Source organism: Rhinolophus sinicus, chromosome 17 (assembly GCF_057876585.1).
Source record: "Rhinolophus sinicus isolate RSI-liver-muscle chromosome 17, RSI-T2T, whole genome shotgun sequence".
Lineage (NCBI taxonomy): Eukaryota > Metazoa > Chordata > Mammalia > Chiroptera > Rhinolophidae > Rhinolophus > Rhinolophus sinicus.
Window position 1 is genome coordinate 58,882,526 of NC_142517.1, and position 16,468 is coordinate 58,898,993.

At 38.4% G+C, this 16,468-nt stretch overlaps 1 pseudogene; it reads left to right on the plus strand.

Moving 5' to 3' along the window:
- The first annotated feature begins 9,660 nt into the window (after positions 1-9,660).
- LOC141568126 (U2 spliceosomal RNA) lies at positions 9,661-9,838 on the plus strand (annotated as a pseudogene).
- The last annotated feature ends 6,630 nt before the right edge of the window (positions 9,839-16,468 follow it).

Here is a 16,468-nt window from a genome sequence, read left to right on the forward strand (position 1 = left end):
GCATAATTGGTAAAGGTTTTCTTCTACAGGCTTTCTACTATGCAATTGCCAAAAAGCCATTATACAATTTAATTTTGTCGGTTCAAATGCCAGCCAGTATTCAGTATAATTGTAGGAAGTGCAGCCACTACAATTGGGAAGCCTTTTAATTGCTTCACCTATGTCCACGCTTTCTCCTGTCAGACTTAGTAGTCACATGCGTAGCCTTGAAGAGGAACAAGACAATAATTTGCTGTATTCTACAGAAGGAAGTGCCTATGTGGAAGGTAATGGGCCAGGAGACAGCCCTAAACAAATATTTGAAGATAATCTGGTTATCTGGAAGATATACCTTTATTTGGAAGTTAACACCTTAGACACTAATATCTTCCTTGTGACTTTCAATGGGTTTATCTTAGGCTTTTGAGTTAAAGCCTTTGCAATTTGCTACATCTGTCCTATAAACTGCCTAATGCTTATTCTATCCCAAATGGGCTGTTTTGACTAGTTGTTAATGCCTTTTTTGAAAATACTTACATACTAATGGTCAAGTGCAGAAGCGTGTGTATTGAATAGTAAGTTTTTTCAGGTATGCAAGGTATATTCATTGAGATAGACCATATGCTGGGGTGTAAAACAAGTCTCAATAAGTTTAAAAGTATTAAAGTTATGCACAGTGAGTTCTCTGACCATAGGAATTAAGCTAGAAATCAGTAACAAGATAACCAGAAAACCCCCAAACATCAGAAATTAAATAGCACATTTGTAAAAAATTTATGGGTCAAAGAAGAAATCACAAGGGAAACTAGAAAATATTTTAAATTTAATGAAAATTAATAAAATTTGTGGATGCAGGTAAAGCAGTACTTAGAGATGTACTGCTCAATACAGTAGCCACAAGCCACATGGTTAAATTTAAATTAATTAAAAAGTTCCTCAGACACACCACGTTTCAAATGCTCAGTCGCCATGTGGTTCATAGCTATTGTATTGGACAGCAGAAAATAGAATATTGCCATCACTGCAGAGATCTACAGGACAGTCATGGCTTAGAGGGAAACTTACAGTTTCCACCTTAACAAGTTAGAGAAAGAAAAGCAAAGTATGCCCAAATGAAATAAAAGAAATATAAAGAGCAAAAGTCAATGAAATGGAAATCAGACAATAGATAAAATTAAAGCCAAAATCTGATTCTTTGGAATGGAAAAAATTATTTAAAATGACAGAAAACAATCACTAATAATCAGGAATAAAAAAGAAGTTATCACCACAGACCCTACAGACATTAAAGGATAATAAAGGTGTACCACAAACAACTTTATGCCAACAAATTTGACCACTTATGTGAAGTAAATTTATTGACGAACTCAACCAAAATTAACACAAAAATCAAGAAATCTGAATTCAAAGAATAGAATTTATCAAAATTTCCCAAAAAGAAAATGAGTCAGTTTCACTATCAATCATTCAAGGAAAGAATAGCACCGATCTTACACAAACCTTTTCAGAAAATAGAGAAGGAGGAAACTGTTAAGGCCATTATAACATATCAAAACCTGACAGACATTACAAAAAATTACAGATCAATATCATGAATATAGATGCAAAAATCTTTAACAAAATACTAGTAAATTGAATCCAATAATATATAAAAGGATAATACTAAACCAAGTAGGGTTTATTCCAGGAATGCAGCGTTAATATTAAAAAATAAATGTGTCCATCAATTTCACACCTCTGTAGGTATTGCTAGTTGAACACTTGGAATGACCAAGGTAGAGCTTGAAGAGGCTGGTAAGTTTCAGTAAATTCGAGTGAATTTTAGCCTTTCGAATGGTGGCTACCATCCCCTACTTCCCAGCCCCACAGTAGGCAGCTGAGAGGAGAGACAGTGGCCCACACTCCTGGCTGGTATAGCTTCCTGGAGCCAGAGTGGGCAATAAGGACCTTGTGTTCCAAATAATCAGGTTTGTGTGTTGATGATTACTACTATTGATTGGTAAGGGACCAGCACAGAGTCTGGCCATTGTTTGAACCCCCATGGTCTGAAGTGGTTTACATGACATTTAGAGAGACACCATTTCCCTTTGCGAGCCAGACATTTAAGGAAATCTTTGTCAGATCACTGGCTGACTTACAGAGATAAAAGAACAGAAACTTCAGTGATAACACACAACAAAGAATATACATTTTACAAAAATAGTTTGAAAGTTACAAATATGGCTCCAGCTCCCAACAAGCAAGATTTAGCAATCCCTGAAGAGTGGGAGAATTAGAGTTCTGGAGTTACCACAACATAACGCTCAATATGTCTAGTCCTCAATATAGAAATTACAGGAAACAGAAACAGGAAAGTATAGCCCAACCACAGGGAAAAAAATAATTTGATGGAAACCAAGACTTTGGAATTATTAAAGAAGTTAAATCAATTGTCTTAAATATGTTTAATGGGCTAAAGGAAACTGGACAAAGAACTAAAGGAAATCAGGAAAACTAGAACAAATGTCAGTAAAGAGAGATAAATTATAAAAAGGAACCAAACAAATTCTGGAGCTGTAAAGTAAAATAAGTGAAATGAAAACATCAGTACAGGTATTCACTATCAAATTTGAGCACATAAAAGATCAATGAACTTAAAGATAAGACTTGAAATTATCCAGTCTGAGGAACACAAAGAAAAAAGAATGAAGAGAAATGAACAGAGCTTTAGAGTCTTGTGAGACCATAAAAAATAGGGATTATAGGAGTCTCAGAAAAAGGAGTCCCAGGGGAAAAGAGCCATAAAGGTGCAGAAAAAATATTTGAAGAAATGATGGTTAAAGTTTCCCAAATCTGAGTAAAGACATGAATATACATATTCAAGAAGTTCAATAAACTCAAAAGAGATCTACACCAAGACACATACAGTCAAATTGTCAAAACTGAAAGAGAAAAATGGAGAATTTTGAAAGCATCAAAAAAGAAGTGACTCATATAAGAAAGCCTCAATAACATTAACAGCTAATTTCTCTTTGGAAACCATGGAGGTCAGAAGGTAATGGGACAACATATTTTAAATCCTGAAAGAAAAAATTCAACCAATAATTCTGTATCTGGCAAAACTTTCCTTCAAGATTGAAGGAGAAATTAAGACATTTCCAAGCAAACAAAAATTTAGGGAATTCATTACTAGCAGACCTGCTCTACAAGAATGGCTAAAGAGAGTCATTCAGGCTGAAATGAAAGGATACTAGACAATAACTCAAAGACAGGAAAAAAATGAAGAATATTGGTAAAGGTAACTACATATTGGTAAAGGTAAATATAAAAACCAGTATTATTGTACTTTTGGTATGGTTTGTAGTTTTTCTTTTTCCTATGTTATTTAATAGACAAATACATAAGACAATAATTATAAACCTATGTTAATGGACATACAACGTATAAAGATGTAATCTGTGACAATAGCAACCGTGTTTCCCCAAAAATAAGACCTAGCTGGACAATCAGCTCTAATGGGTCTTTTTGAGCAAAAATTAATGTAAGACCCTGTCTTACATAAGACCGGGTCTTATAGTAAAATAAGACCAGATCTTACATTAATATTTGCTCCAAAAGACGCATTAGAGCTGATTGCCAGGCTAGGTCTTATTTTCAGGGAAAATGGAATATAAAGAGGAAAGGACAGGGAGGTACAGGAGCAGAGTGTATACTATTGAAGTTAAGTTGGTATTATTCAGAGTAGGTCTTTATAAGTTTAAGATGTTAATTTTAATCCCCAAGGTAACCACTATGAAAATAATTTTTAAATATACAGAAAAGAAAATAAGGGAGTTAATATATGACAAAAGATTAAATCATAAATGATCTCAAAGAATAGAGGAATTGAGGAACAAAAAAAATAAGACATACAGAAAACAAACATGTATGGCAGAATAAAATCTTATTAATCCAGTAATCACATTAAATGTAAATGGACTAAACTCTCCCATCAAAAGGCAGAGATTGGCATATTGGATTAAAAAAAAAGGGTACCTCCCAGGTTGTGTAAGCTTCTGTAAGGGCTTAGCCTCATGGGACCTTAATTTTCTGACCAGAAAACTCCATAATCATATCTGCCTCATTGTTGTATTGCATGTAATTCTATGAAAATATTTAAGGCATTATGCAAATATTAAAATCTGTTATGATGATCTCTAAAAATGTAAAAAAAAAAAAAAAGGATCCATCTATTAATATATGCTGTCTACAAGAGACTCACTTTAGATATAAGGACAGAGAGAGGTTGAAAGTAAAAAGATAGTCCATGCAAATAGTAAGCAAAAGAGAGCTGGGTGGCTATATTATCAGACAAAATAGACTTTAAATCAAAATAGTTTACAAAGATGAAGGACATTATATATTGATAAAAGATTTGATACAGCAAGAAGATATAATAATTATAAACATATATGTACTTAATAGGACCCCAAAATATATGACAACAGTGATAGAATTAAAAGTAGAAATAGATACTTCTAAAATAATAGTTGCAGACTTCAATACTCCACTCGCAATAATGGATAGAACAACCAGACAAAAGATAAATAAGTAAATAGAGAATTTTAACAACACCATAACCTAATAGATCCAGCAGATAGTCCAACAATACACAAAAATTAACCAAAAAATAGATCAAATACCTAAACTTAAAAGCCCAAACCATAAAACTCCTAGAATAAAACAGGGGAAACCTTCATAACTTTGGATTTGGCAATGATTTCTTGGATATGACACCAAAAGCACAGAAAACAAAGTAAAAAGAAAAAAAAGTAAATTGGACTTCATTTAAAATAAAAGCATCATAGCACATTATTAAGAGAGTGAAAAGACAACCAATAGAAGAAAAAATTGTAAATCATATATTTGATAATATGTAGAATATACAAAGAACAAAAAACAACCCAATTTAAAAATGGGCAAAAGATTTGAATGGACATTTTTCCAAAGGAGATATACAAATGGTCAATAATCACATGAGAAGATGCTCAACATCTTTAGTCGTTAAAGAAATGCATCAAAACCACCATGAGATACCACTTCACACACTTTATACTTCATAAATTAAGGTTATTATTTTTTTTAAAGGAAAATAAGAAGTGTTGCCAAGGATGTGGAGAAATTGAAACCCTCATGCATTGCTAATAGAAATGTAAGATGGCACAACAGCTGTGGAAAACAGTTTGGTGGTTCTTCAGAAGGTTAAACATAGAATTACGATATAATCCAATAATTCTACTCCTGGTATACCAATTATAGCATTATTCACAAGAGTCCAAATGCGGAGACAACCTGAGTATCCATCAACAGATGAATGGATAAACTACATATGGTATATACATATAATAGACTATTCTTTAGCCATAAAAAATTAAATTTTAATACATGGTACCTTGAAAACCCTATGCTAAGTGAAAGAAGTCATTCACAAAAAAAACCACATAAGATATGAATCCATTTATATGAGATGTTCAGGATAGGTAAATCTATAGAGACAGAAAATAGATTAGTGATTGCCAGAGGCTAGGTGAAGAGGGAATACCAAGTGACTGTTAATGGGTATGGGGTTTCTACTTGCAGTGATGAAAGTGTTCTACAATTATGTATGGGTGATGGTTGCAGAACTATGTGACTATGTTATAAATCATTGAATTGTACACTTTTAAAGAGTGAATTTTATAGTATATACAGTATATATCAATAAAATTATTAAAAATAATCAGGGAATTCATAATATTAACAGAATAAAGGAGAAAACCCATATAATTACACCACAGATGCAAAAAAGCTTCTGGAAAGATTCCCACCATTTCATGATTCATAAATTCTCAGAAAACTAGAAATAGTAGGGAACTTCCTCACACTAATAAAAGGGAATTTATGAAAAACTTACAGCAAATATTCATATTGTATGGTGAAAGACTGAATTGCTCACCTATAAGATTATGGATAAGGAAATGATGTCCATTTTTACTGCTTCTATTTAACATTGTACTGGATACCCTAGCCAGTGCAACAAGGCAAAAAAAAAAGAAAAAAAAAAAAAAGAAAAGGCATATAGAATAGAAAGAAAGAAAATTGCCCTTATTTGCAGAGTATATGGTTGTTTAGATAGAAAATCCCAGATAGTCTACAAAACAACTTCTAGAACTAATAAGTGAATTTATCAAAGTCACAGGATACAAGGTCAATATACTAAAATCAATTGCATTCTTATGTACTAGCAGCAAACAATTGTAAAAAAAAAAATCAATTTATAGTAGCACCAAAAAACAGAATACTTAGGAAAGAAATCTAACAAAAGATACCCACAATTTCAATGCTTAAAACTACAAAATGTTGCTGAGAGATATTAAAGATTTAAATTAATGCAGAAATATACCATGTTTATGGATTGGAAGACTCAATATTGTCAAGATGTCAATTGTCCCCAAATTGATCTATAGAGTCAACACAACCCCAATAAAAATTCTAAGGGGCGTTGCATTTGTATATACCAATAATAAAATATCAGAAGGAGAAATTAAGAAAATCCCATTTACAATTGCTTCAAAGACTATAAAATACCTAGGAATAAATTTAATCAAAGAAGTGAAAGATTTGTACTCAGAAAATTATAAAACACTGAGGAGAGAAATTAAAGAAGATACAAATAGATGGAAACACATACCATGTTCATAGATAGGAAGAATTAATATTGTTAAAATGTCCATACTGCCTATACAAGGCAATATACAGATTCAACGCAATTCCTATCAAGCTACCAAGGATATTTTTCACAGAAATAGAACATATAGTCCTAAAATTTATATGGAACGATAAAAGACCCAGATTGCCTCCGCAATCTTCAGAAATAACACAGTGGGAGGTATAACGATACCTGACATCAAATCATACTACAAGGCTACAGTAATCAAAACAGCATGGTACTGGCATAAAAATAGATACATAGATCAATGGAACAGAATAGTGAGCCCAGAAATAAATCCAGGCCTATATGGTCATTAAATCTACGACAATGGAAGCAAGAATTTACAGTGGGGTAAAGACAGTCTATTCAATAAATGGTGCTGGGAAACCTGGACAGACACATGCAAAAAAATGAAGCTGGACCACCTCCTTACACCATATACAAGAATCAATTCAAAATGGATTAAAGACTTAAATGTAAGATCTGAAACCATAAAACTCCTAGAAGAAAATATAGGAAGAAAGTTTATAGACAGTACCTGGAATAAGAGTTTTACTGATATATCCCCTCGGGCAAGGGAAGTAAGAGAAAAAATAATCATGCGGGGTTACATTAAACTAAAAAGCTTTTTCACAGCAAAGGAAACCATCAATAAAACAAAAAGGGATCCTACTGAGTGGGAGAACATGTGGGGAGCCATGGTTTCTTGCAACCCTGAACCTTGCAGACTGGCTCGGTTTCTGCCCCCATAACATTGTCTCTGCCTTATCTGAGAGGCGCCTAACGGCTGCTGAGGAATGTGGTGAAAACGGCCAGTTCCCAGACACAGAAAACTAAGGGCTTTCTGGACAATTGGTAGGTTCTGTCTCCTTGAAATATTTACTTTTGTGAGTTTCAGTGACCTTGTATCTTCTATGTCAAAGTAAGGTTGAGGCTGGAAAGATTTACTTTCACTGAGATAATGCATATCTTCTTCGTTTAACTGCACGTACTCAAACTGTATATATTGGTTAGAGATAATAAACTCAGGGCTTCAGCATGACTGAAGACCGGCCGCATTAGCATTTGTGTGTGTCTTTTATTTCATTCCCACTCCCCCATTCAGGTACTGATCGACTCGTGGCGGCTGGCCCGTCACAAGAACATATCTGCCAATGATATATCCGATAAGGGGTTAATATCCAAAATTTATAAAAAAACTCACTCAACTCCAAAAAAACAACCCAATTAAAAAATGGGCAGAGGACATGAAGAGAGATTTTTCTAAAGAGGACATACAGATGGCAAACAGACCATATCAAAAAGTGCTCAACCTCACTAATCATTAGAGAAATGCAAATAACCACAATGAGATACCACTTCACCCCAGTCAAAATGGCTATCATCAATAAATCAACAAACAACAAGTGCTGGAGAGGATGTGGAGAAAAGGGAACCCTCATGTACTGTTAGTAGGATTGCAGATTGGTGCAGCCACTATGGAAAACAGTATGGAGGTATCTTAAAAAACTGAAATGGAACTAACTACCTTATGACCCAGCAATTCCACTCCTAGGTATCTATCCAGAGAAATCCAAAACTCTAATTTGAAAAAATTTATGCATCCCGATGTTTATGGCAGCACTATACACAATAGCCAACACATGGAAACAACTGAAATGCCCATTGGTAGACAACTGGATTAAGAAACTGTGGCACATTTATACAATGGAATATTACACAGCCATAAAGAAGAATGAGGGCCAGCCTGGTGGCTCAGGCGGTTGGAGCTCCATGCTCCTAATGCTGAAGGCTGCTGGTTTGATTCCCACATGGGCCAATGAGCTCTCAACCACAAGGCTGCTGGTTGGATTCCTCGACTCACGCAAGGGATGGTGGGCTCCGCCCCCTGCAACTAAGATTGAACACGGCACCTTGAGCTGAGCTGCCGCTGAGCTCCTGGATGGCTCAGTTGGTTGGAGCGTGTCCTCTCAACCACAAGGTGCCGGTTTGACTCCCGCAAGGGATTGTGGGCTGTGCCCCCTGCAACTAGCAACGGCAACTGGACCTGGAATTGAGCTGTGCCCTCCACAACTAAGATTGAAAGGACAACAACTTGACTTTGAAAAAATCCTGGAAGTACACACTGTCCCCCAATAAAGTCCTGTTCCCCTTCCCCAATAAAAAAAATAAATCTTAAAAAAAAATGAAATCTTACCATTTGCAACAATATGGATGGACCTAGAGAACATTATGCTAAGTGAAATAAGTCAGACAGAGAAAGACAAATACCATATGCTTTCACTTATATGTGGAATCTAAAGAAAATAATAAATGAATGAACTGATCAGAAACAGTCTCAGAGACAAAGAGGAAAAACAGGGTTGCTACATGGGAGGGGGGGTGGTGATAAGGGGGAAGGCGAGGGGATTAGAAAGCACAATCGGTAACCACAAGATTGCCACTGGGATATGAAAGTCAATTTGGGGAATGTAATCAATAATGTTGTAAAGACTTTGTGGGGTATCTGATGGACACGTCTCATTAGGGAGACCACTTCAGGGAAGATGCCTGATCACTGCACTGTACACCTGAAGCTGAAGCTGAACAATAATGAATGTCAACTACAATCATATATACATATATATATATATATATATACATATATATATATATATATATATATATATATATATATATATATATATATATATATATATTTACAAGAGTGGAGTACAGCTTTAGGAATAGAGACAGTGGAAATGTAATGGCTGTGTGCGATGTCAGAGGGGTAGTAGATGGGGGAGGGGGGTTATCACTGTGTGAGGGATATAAATGATAAATATCTAACTATTACATTGTTTTGTACACCTGAAACTAATAAAAAAAATTCTAAGTGGCTTTTTTTTTTTTTTTTGCAGAAATTGACAAGCTGATAATAAGATTTATATGGAGATGCAGAAGACCCAGTGAAGCAACTTTTAAAAAGAAGAATCACTTCTTGGTCTTTGGCTAAGGTCAAGTATAGTATCTGCTATTATCTAATATGTCCTCTACCGAGGATAATATAGTAAACGCGTTTTTGGAACAGGGAGACAGAATAGGAGCTTGCTCCATCTGCTTCACTCCTTGATTTGGTATTGTAGTATTTCCAGGAATGATGCACAGAGAAAGAGGATAAGAAGAACAATACGAACAAAGTCAGAGATATTACCCTACCTGAGTTCAAGACTTACCATACACCTATAGGAATCAAGACAGTTTGGTACAGGTAAAAGCGTAGATATATAGAATACAATTGAGTTCAGATAAAAACCCATCCATATATGGTTGATTGAGTTTTTACAAAATGCCAAGGCAATTCAATAAGAGACAGACAAGTCTTTCTAGCAAACAGTGCTTGATCAACTGGATATCCACAGGGAGGAAAAAATGAACATTGACTCTTACCTCACAGCATAAACAAAAATCAACTCAACGTACTCATAGATCATAGACTTACATGTAAAAATCTAAAATTATAAAATTTCTAGAAAAACACATACAGGAGAAAATCTTTGGGGTAGGCAATGGAGATAGAATTCAAAAAGCCTGACACAGTGAAAGGTTGATCAATTAGACTTCATCTAAATTAAAAAATGTTGCTTTTCAAAAGATAACTATTTGAAAAATAAAAAGGCAAACCACATACTGGAAGAAAGTATTTGCAAATCATATTATATATTTGATAAAGGGCTTATACCCAGAAGATATAAAGAACTCTTACAACTCAATAATAAGACAGTCCAAATTTTTTGAGTGGGCAAAAGATTTGAATAGGTCTTCACAAAATAAAGTGTACAAGAAGGAGCACGTGAAAAGATGCTCAACATCACCAGTCATCAGGGGAATGCAAATGAAAACCAACAGGGAGATATCTACACATTCATTAAAATGGCTAAAATTAAAAAGACTGACTATACCATGTGCTGGTGATGGTGTTGAGCAACTAGAACTTTTATATTCTACTAATGGGAATGTAAAATATTACTACTACTTTGGAAAACAGCTTGGCAGTTTCTTTAAAAGTTAAAATATACACTCACTATGTGACTCAGCCATTCTAGGTCTCATCCAAGAGAAATGAGAACATGTAGCTACAAAGGCTGGTACTCAAAGGTTCATGGAAGTTTTACTTGTAATAGCTCAAAATGGAAACAACCCAAATAGCTATTAAAATGTATTATAGTTATACAATGGATATCTACTTAGCTCTGAAAAGAAACTGGATTCCATTTATATAAAATTCTAGAAAAGGCAAACTAACCTATAGTGACAGAAAGAAAATCACTTGTTGCCTGGGTGTGGGGGGGAGAGATTAGAGCAAGTGGGGAGGAATGGCAGGGAGGGAGTACCAAGGGGCATAAAGAAACTTTTGAGGATGTTGGAAATGCGATTGTGGGGATGGTTTCACCAAGTATGTATACTTAAGTCAAACGCATCAAGTTATACAAATTTAAATTGTGCAACGTATTGTACATCAGTTATACCTTAATAAAATAGTAAAATAAAAATGCACATATACATTACAGTATCGTGCTTTGTTCACATTAATTATAAACCTCGAATGAGTCACAGCTATACAAATAAATATACTTTATGCTTTAAAGTACATTTAAAAATGCTGTATATTATGCATTATTCAGATATGCCATAACCTTGTGTTAGCAGTCCCATTTTAAGGAACATCTAAGCTAGTTCCGTTTTGTTACTGCATGTTATATTTAACTGAGCATCTATCCATTTCTATCATCTATCTATCTATCTATCTATCTATCTATCTATCTATCTATCTATCTATCTGTTAGTCATCTTTGTGCACAAGCAGAGGCTTATCTGTAGAATAAATACCTAGAAAACTGTGGGCTTTCCTGGGATGGTCATCATCTGAGCAAAAGGAAGAAGAAACAGTCAGCTAAGGATGTGCTGTGTCTACACTACAAATGGGGAGATTTAAACAAAGGAGAGAGAAACAGCAAGAAGGTATAGACGTGAAAAAATACCTCAGCATTTAAGTGTAAGACCTGACTGCTCCTCATTTCTAAAGTCAGTACACTAAGTTCCAGGGGAAGCCAGATTTCATGGTTCATGGACATAAAGGAGTCGGTCAAGAATAAAAGAGCCAGTCCTTCATATGTTTAGTCTTGTCTCCCTAATAGCAATTTCTTGATTATGCATATTGGGCCATGTCTTATATGATTGTGCCAAACACTGACTGCACTTACATAGATAAGTACCTGTAGCCACTGGTCCATTTATTGATTATTAACTTCAACTCTAGGTGTCCGCCAGGGGGCAGTAGAACCCAGGACTATGGCTCTCCTTTCCGAATAGCCCCTGTAGATCCAGGGTTTGTATCTCTTGGCTCATTTGGCCCTTTCTGTAGCTGGGCAGCGGAAGCAGCTGGCGGCGCCTCCTTCCAATGCCCTAGTAAGGTTTTGAAATCGAATTGCTTGGGTACATGTGAGCCCGGCCCCTTGAGCACCTCCGGGGAACTCTGACTTGCTCCATAGGGAGAGGGCACGGTCTGTTCTTGGTCCTGGGACCACATGGCCTGGGTTAGCAAACAGCCCCATGCCTCAGAATTCTTTCGGATATCCCTCCCTTCACCTCGAGGCAAATGGTCCCTTGCTAAGAACTCTTCATCGAATCAGATTGTCTGTTCACATACCAGTCCTGATTCCACACCTCACTTCACTCCTGCCTCAGCTCAGGCATTTTCTAGGCACTGCGGGGACTCTAGGGAACTAAGCACCTACCATTTCTGGTTGCACATTGGAATCCCCTGCAGAGCTTTTACAAACTATGGATGCTGAGCCACTCCCCAGAAGTTCCAATTTAATCGTTCTGAGCACCAGTGTTTTTAAAAACCTCCCATATGATTCTTACCGTGTTTCCCCGAAAATAAGACCTAGCCGGACAATCAGCTTTAACCTGTCTTTTGGAGCAAAAATTAATATAAGACCAGATACTATATTATATTGTATTATATTATATTATATTATATTATATTATTATATTATATTATACCCGGTCTGGGTCTTATATTAATTTTTGCTCCAAAAGACGCATTAGAGCTGATGGTCCGGTTAGGTCTTATTTTCGGGGAAACACAGTATATGCAGCATTATTGAGAATCTCTGGGCCCAAGGCCTTGCTCTATCAAAGTGTAGATAGAAATGCAGAATCTCAGTACCCCACTCCCAAGCTGCTGAATCAGAATCTGCATTTCAACAAGATCCCGAGATTATTCTGTTGCACCCTGAAGTTTGAGAAGCAGGGATCTAGTAGGTATATCACTCTGCTTCACTCAGGCTCAGTGCCCTGGCCTGACTCACAGCCTCCACAACTTTCTCAAGTTGGAGCAGTGGCTTTCAAAAGTTTTGGACTGTAACCTACAGAAAGAAATAGATTTCCTATCAAGAGGTAGAGCACATATATATGTGTATATATAATGAAACAAAAATGTCACCAAATAAGACCTTTACTACCTGTGATTGCACTCTCATTCATTCAGTAAATATTGTTGGCACCTCCTGCGTGCTAGGCATTGTTCTAGGTACCGGTGCCAGTCTATTCCCAGACAAAAATACCTGTGATTGTGGAGTTTACATTCTGTGTGTGTGTGTGGGGGGGGGGGGTTGGGGGGGGAGGGTTGTCAGAAAGTTAAAAATAAATTCTGAGTATGAAGGGCATGCTAAGAAAATTCAGAGCCCCTCCTCCCAGTGATAGGGCAGCCTGCGGACCCGATCCTAGCCCAATTGGAGGCAGCCTTGGGCTATGAAGTTTAGAACCCAAAGACTTAGAGCCTGAGGGTCAGTTGGCCCTGTTACTGACTGCATCTCATTTATAAAATGGGTGTAATAACAAAACAACTCCAGACAGAATTGTCCTAAAATTCAGACATCAGGGAACTGTGGAAGAATGGCTCTTTCTGCACCCCCATTGTCTGGTATTGGACCCAAGGGCCCTGGCCAGAGGACAGTAGGGCAATTTTCTTTTGCACCTCTCCGGATGTATGTTATACTACAATAAAAGGTTAAAAAAAATTACATTCTGATATTTTCTACTCTATTATTGTCCTCTTTTATTAAAAAAAAAAAAGCCAGTCAAAACCCACTAAATTCAGTTCACCTCCTCTAATAGGCTGTGACAGTAGTTTAATAAACATTATTTTAGAAAACAAAACAGAACACAACCAAATATCTTCAGCTCAATCACTCGGCAGCATCCACCACTCTTGGCTGAACACCTGCTTGCAGGTATAAGCTAGGCTATCTGTCACCACCCCGCAGGTGCCTTCCTTGCCCTCCTGCTTCCCCCACAGTGCAACCATCTCACAATGGAGATTCTTTACGGGCACCACCACAAGCCTCGCTCAGGCAGCTTGGTCCACCTCCACTTAGAAATAGACCTGACAAGCCCTTCTCCCTGCAGTCATTCTGCTGTGGGCAACTCTCCTCAAGTTCCAGATCTAGGAAGAGATTGGCACAGGCATGTTAGAGGGTTAGGGTTATCCCTGCAGCTACCTCCTGAATCTTCTGAGCCTTATGCTTTAGACTGTATCTCATTTCCTCTGTTACGCTGTCAGCTCTCTGGGGGCAGAGCAGTCTCCTTGTGTGTCCCTGGCTACTAGTACTGGAGTCACAAAACAGTGCAGAGAAGGAGATGGCCTCAAAGACATCTCCCAGTACAGCCCGTGCTCAAGGTGGTTTGTGGGGACAGTCCAGGAGCTGGGACTACCGTGTTTCCCTGAAAATAACACCGGGTCTTATATTAATGTTTGCTCCAAAAGACGCATCAGGGCTTATGCTCAGGGGATGTCATCCTGAAAAATCATGCTAGGGCTTATTTTCTGGCTAGGTCTTATTTTCGGGGAAACACGGTAGGTGGATGGGGGAAAGAAGCAGGAGGCCTCTTTTCTGTGAGCCTAAAGCTCCAGATAACCATGCACTATAAGGATGTAAGAGGCATGGATCTGGCTTTTGAGGGCAACTGGAGGAGAAATAGGAAAATAGGGAGCTGGGTCCCCCTAAAAGAATCACCTATCAGTACTAAGGATACAGGCGCTTTGATTCCTTGCTTTGTTTGATTTGGAGCTTGATTTACCAGCAGAGAAGCTTGCTTCAAATCAGTTGTTTGCATCGATTGACCCTCCCCCCTGCCACCCCATTCCCCCCCAAATCTACTCAGAACTAATGCCTCCGAAAGCAAGGCTCCTGGGTTTGGCGTTGCTTTGTTGTGCCTTAGTGGTTCAGAGCAGACTTTGGAGTCAGAAAACTGAATTTGAATTCTGGCTTCACCACCAGCTGTATGATCCTGAGCAAGGTACTTTAACCATGTACGTAGAGCCTCAGTTCTGCCGTCTGTAAAATAGGGGTGATAATGTGTACTTCATTGGGTTGTGGTGGGGGTTGGATGAGAATAAATGCCATGTGCAGGGCCTTACCCATAGGAAGTCTCCAAAAACCTTAGCAATTGTCATTACTGAGGGAGGTTGGGGAGAGGATGCCCCTCAGATTCCTTTCCCCTGACTTTCTCCCCTGAGAAACAAGAGGGAAGACCTTAGCCTAGAGTCCTGCCTGCCCTAAACCCTCTCTTGGACCTGGTAGGGTACATTTATCTCCTGCTCAGCAGCGCTGGCTCCATGGGGAAGGGCTGCCGTTACACACACTGTTATCAAATGATTTAATAGAAAGTTGCCCTGCCCACCTCACAGGGCAAGATGCCCCGATCCAAATCCACCCAGTCCAGCCCCCGCATTGGTGTCTGAAAACATCCTCTTCTCATTGCCCTACTGTCCTCTGGCCAGGGCCCTTGGGCCCAATCTCAGACAATGGGGGTGCAGACAGAGCCATCCTTAACACAGTTCCCTGATGTCTGATTTTTGGGACAATTCTGTCTGGAGTTGTTTACTATTACACTCATTTAATAGATGAGATACAGTCAGTAACAGGGCCAACTGGCCCTAAGCCTTTGGGTTCTAAACTTCACAGGCCAAGACTGCCTCCAATTGGGCTAGGAGCTGGGTCTGCAGGCTGCCCTATCACTAGGAAGAGGGGCTCTGAATTTTCTCCTTCAGGGTTGGGGGAGATGAGGGCCTAAGAGGGAGCAGTGTAGGGCAAAGCAAGGTTCCCCCACCCCCACCCCTTGCCTGGGATGCTTTCTGCCTGTGCTCCTGGCAGGACGTGTCACAGGCCTCAGACCAGCTCTTTCAAGTATCCTTCCAGTACCCTCTGCCTTCAGCTGGCCTCAGGGAAAGGGTGGGTGTGGCCCAGGTTCCTATGCCACTGGACTGCGGTTTAGGGATTAAGACTAGAAGCCCTCTCTGCAAACACTCATGGATTGTGACCTTGTAAACTTTCCAATTCAACCTCCTCATTTTAGAAACGAAGCAACTGAGGTCAGATGGAAATGACCTTTTACACTGTCACATGGTAAATCAACAGGAGCTGAAGTGCTACTTAGAATTCGAGACTCCTATTTCAGTGCTCCTCCATTGGCTGTGGTTGACTGCACCTTCACATTGTGAATTCTCTACCTTCCACTTCACCTCTCCTTCCTTTTTTGGCATCACAGGAAGGCGCAAGCTGGGCCTGGGGTGGAGAGAAGGATGAAATGAAGACTGCCAGAGATAGGGGGACCGGAGAGAGGGGGCGGGGGGAGGAGTAAGCGGTACCTGACCCTTTAAGAGGGCGGGCCGGACCCCGCCCCCTCGAGGCAGCGCAGGCGCACGCGGGCTCCAGGAACTCCGGCGGGAGG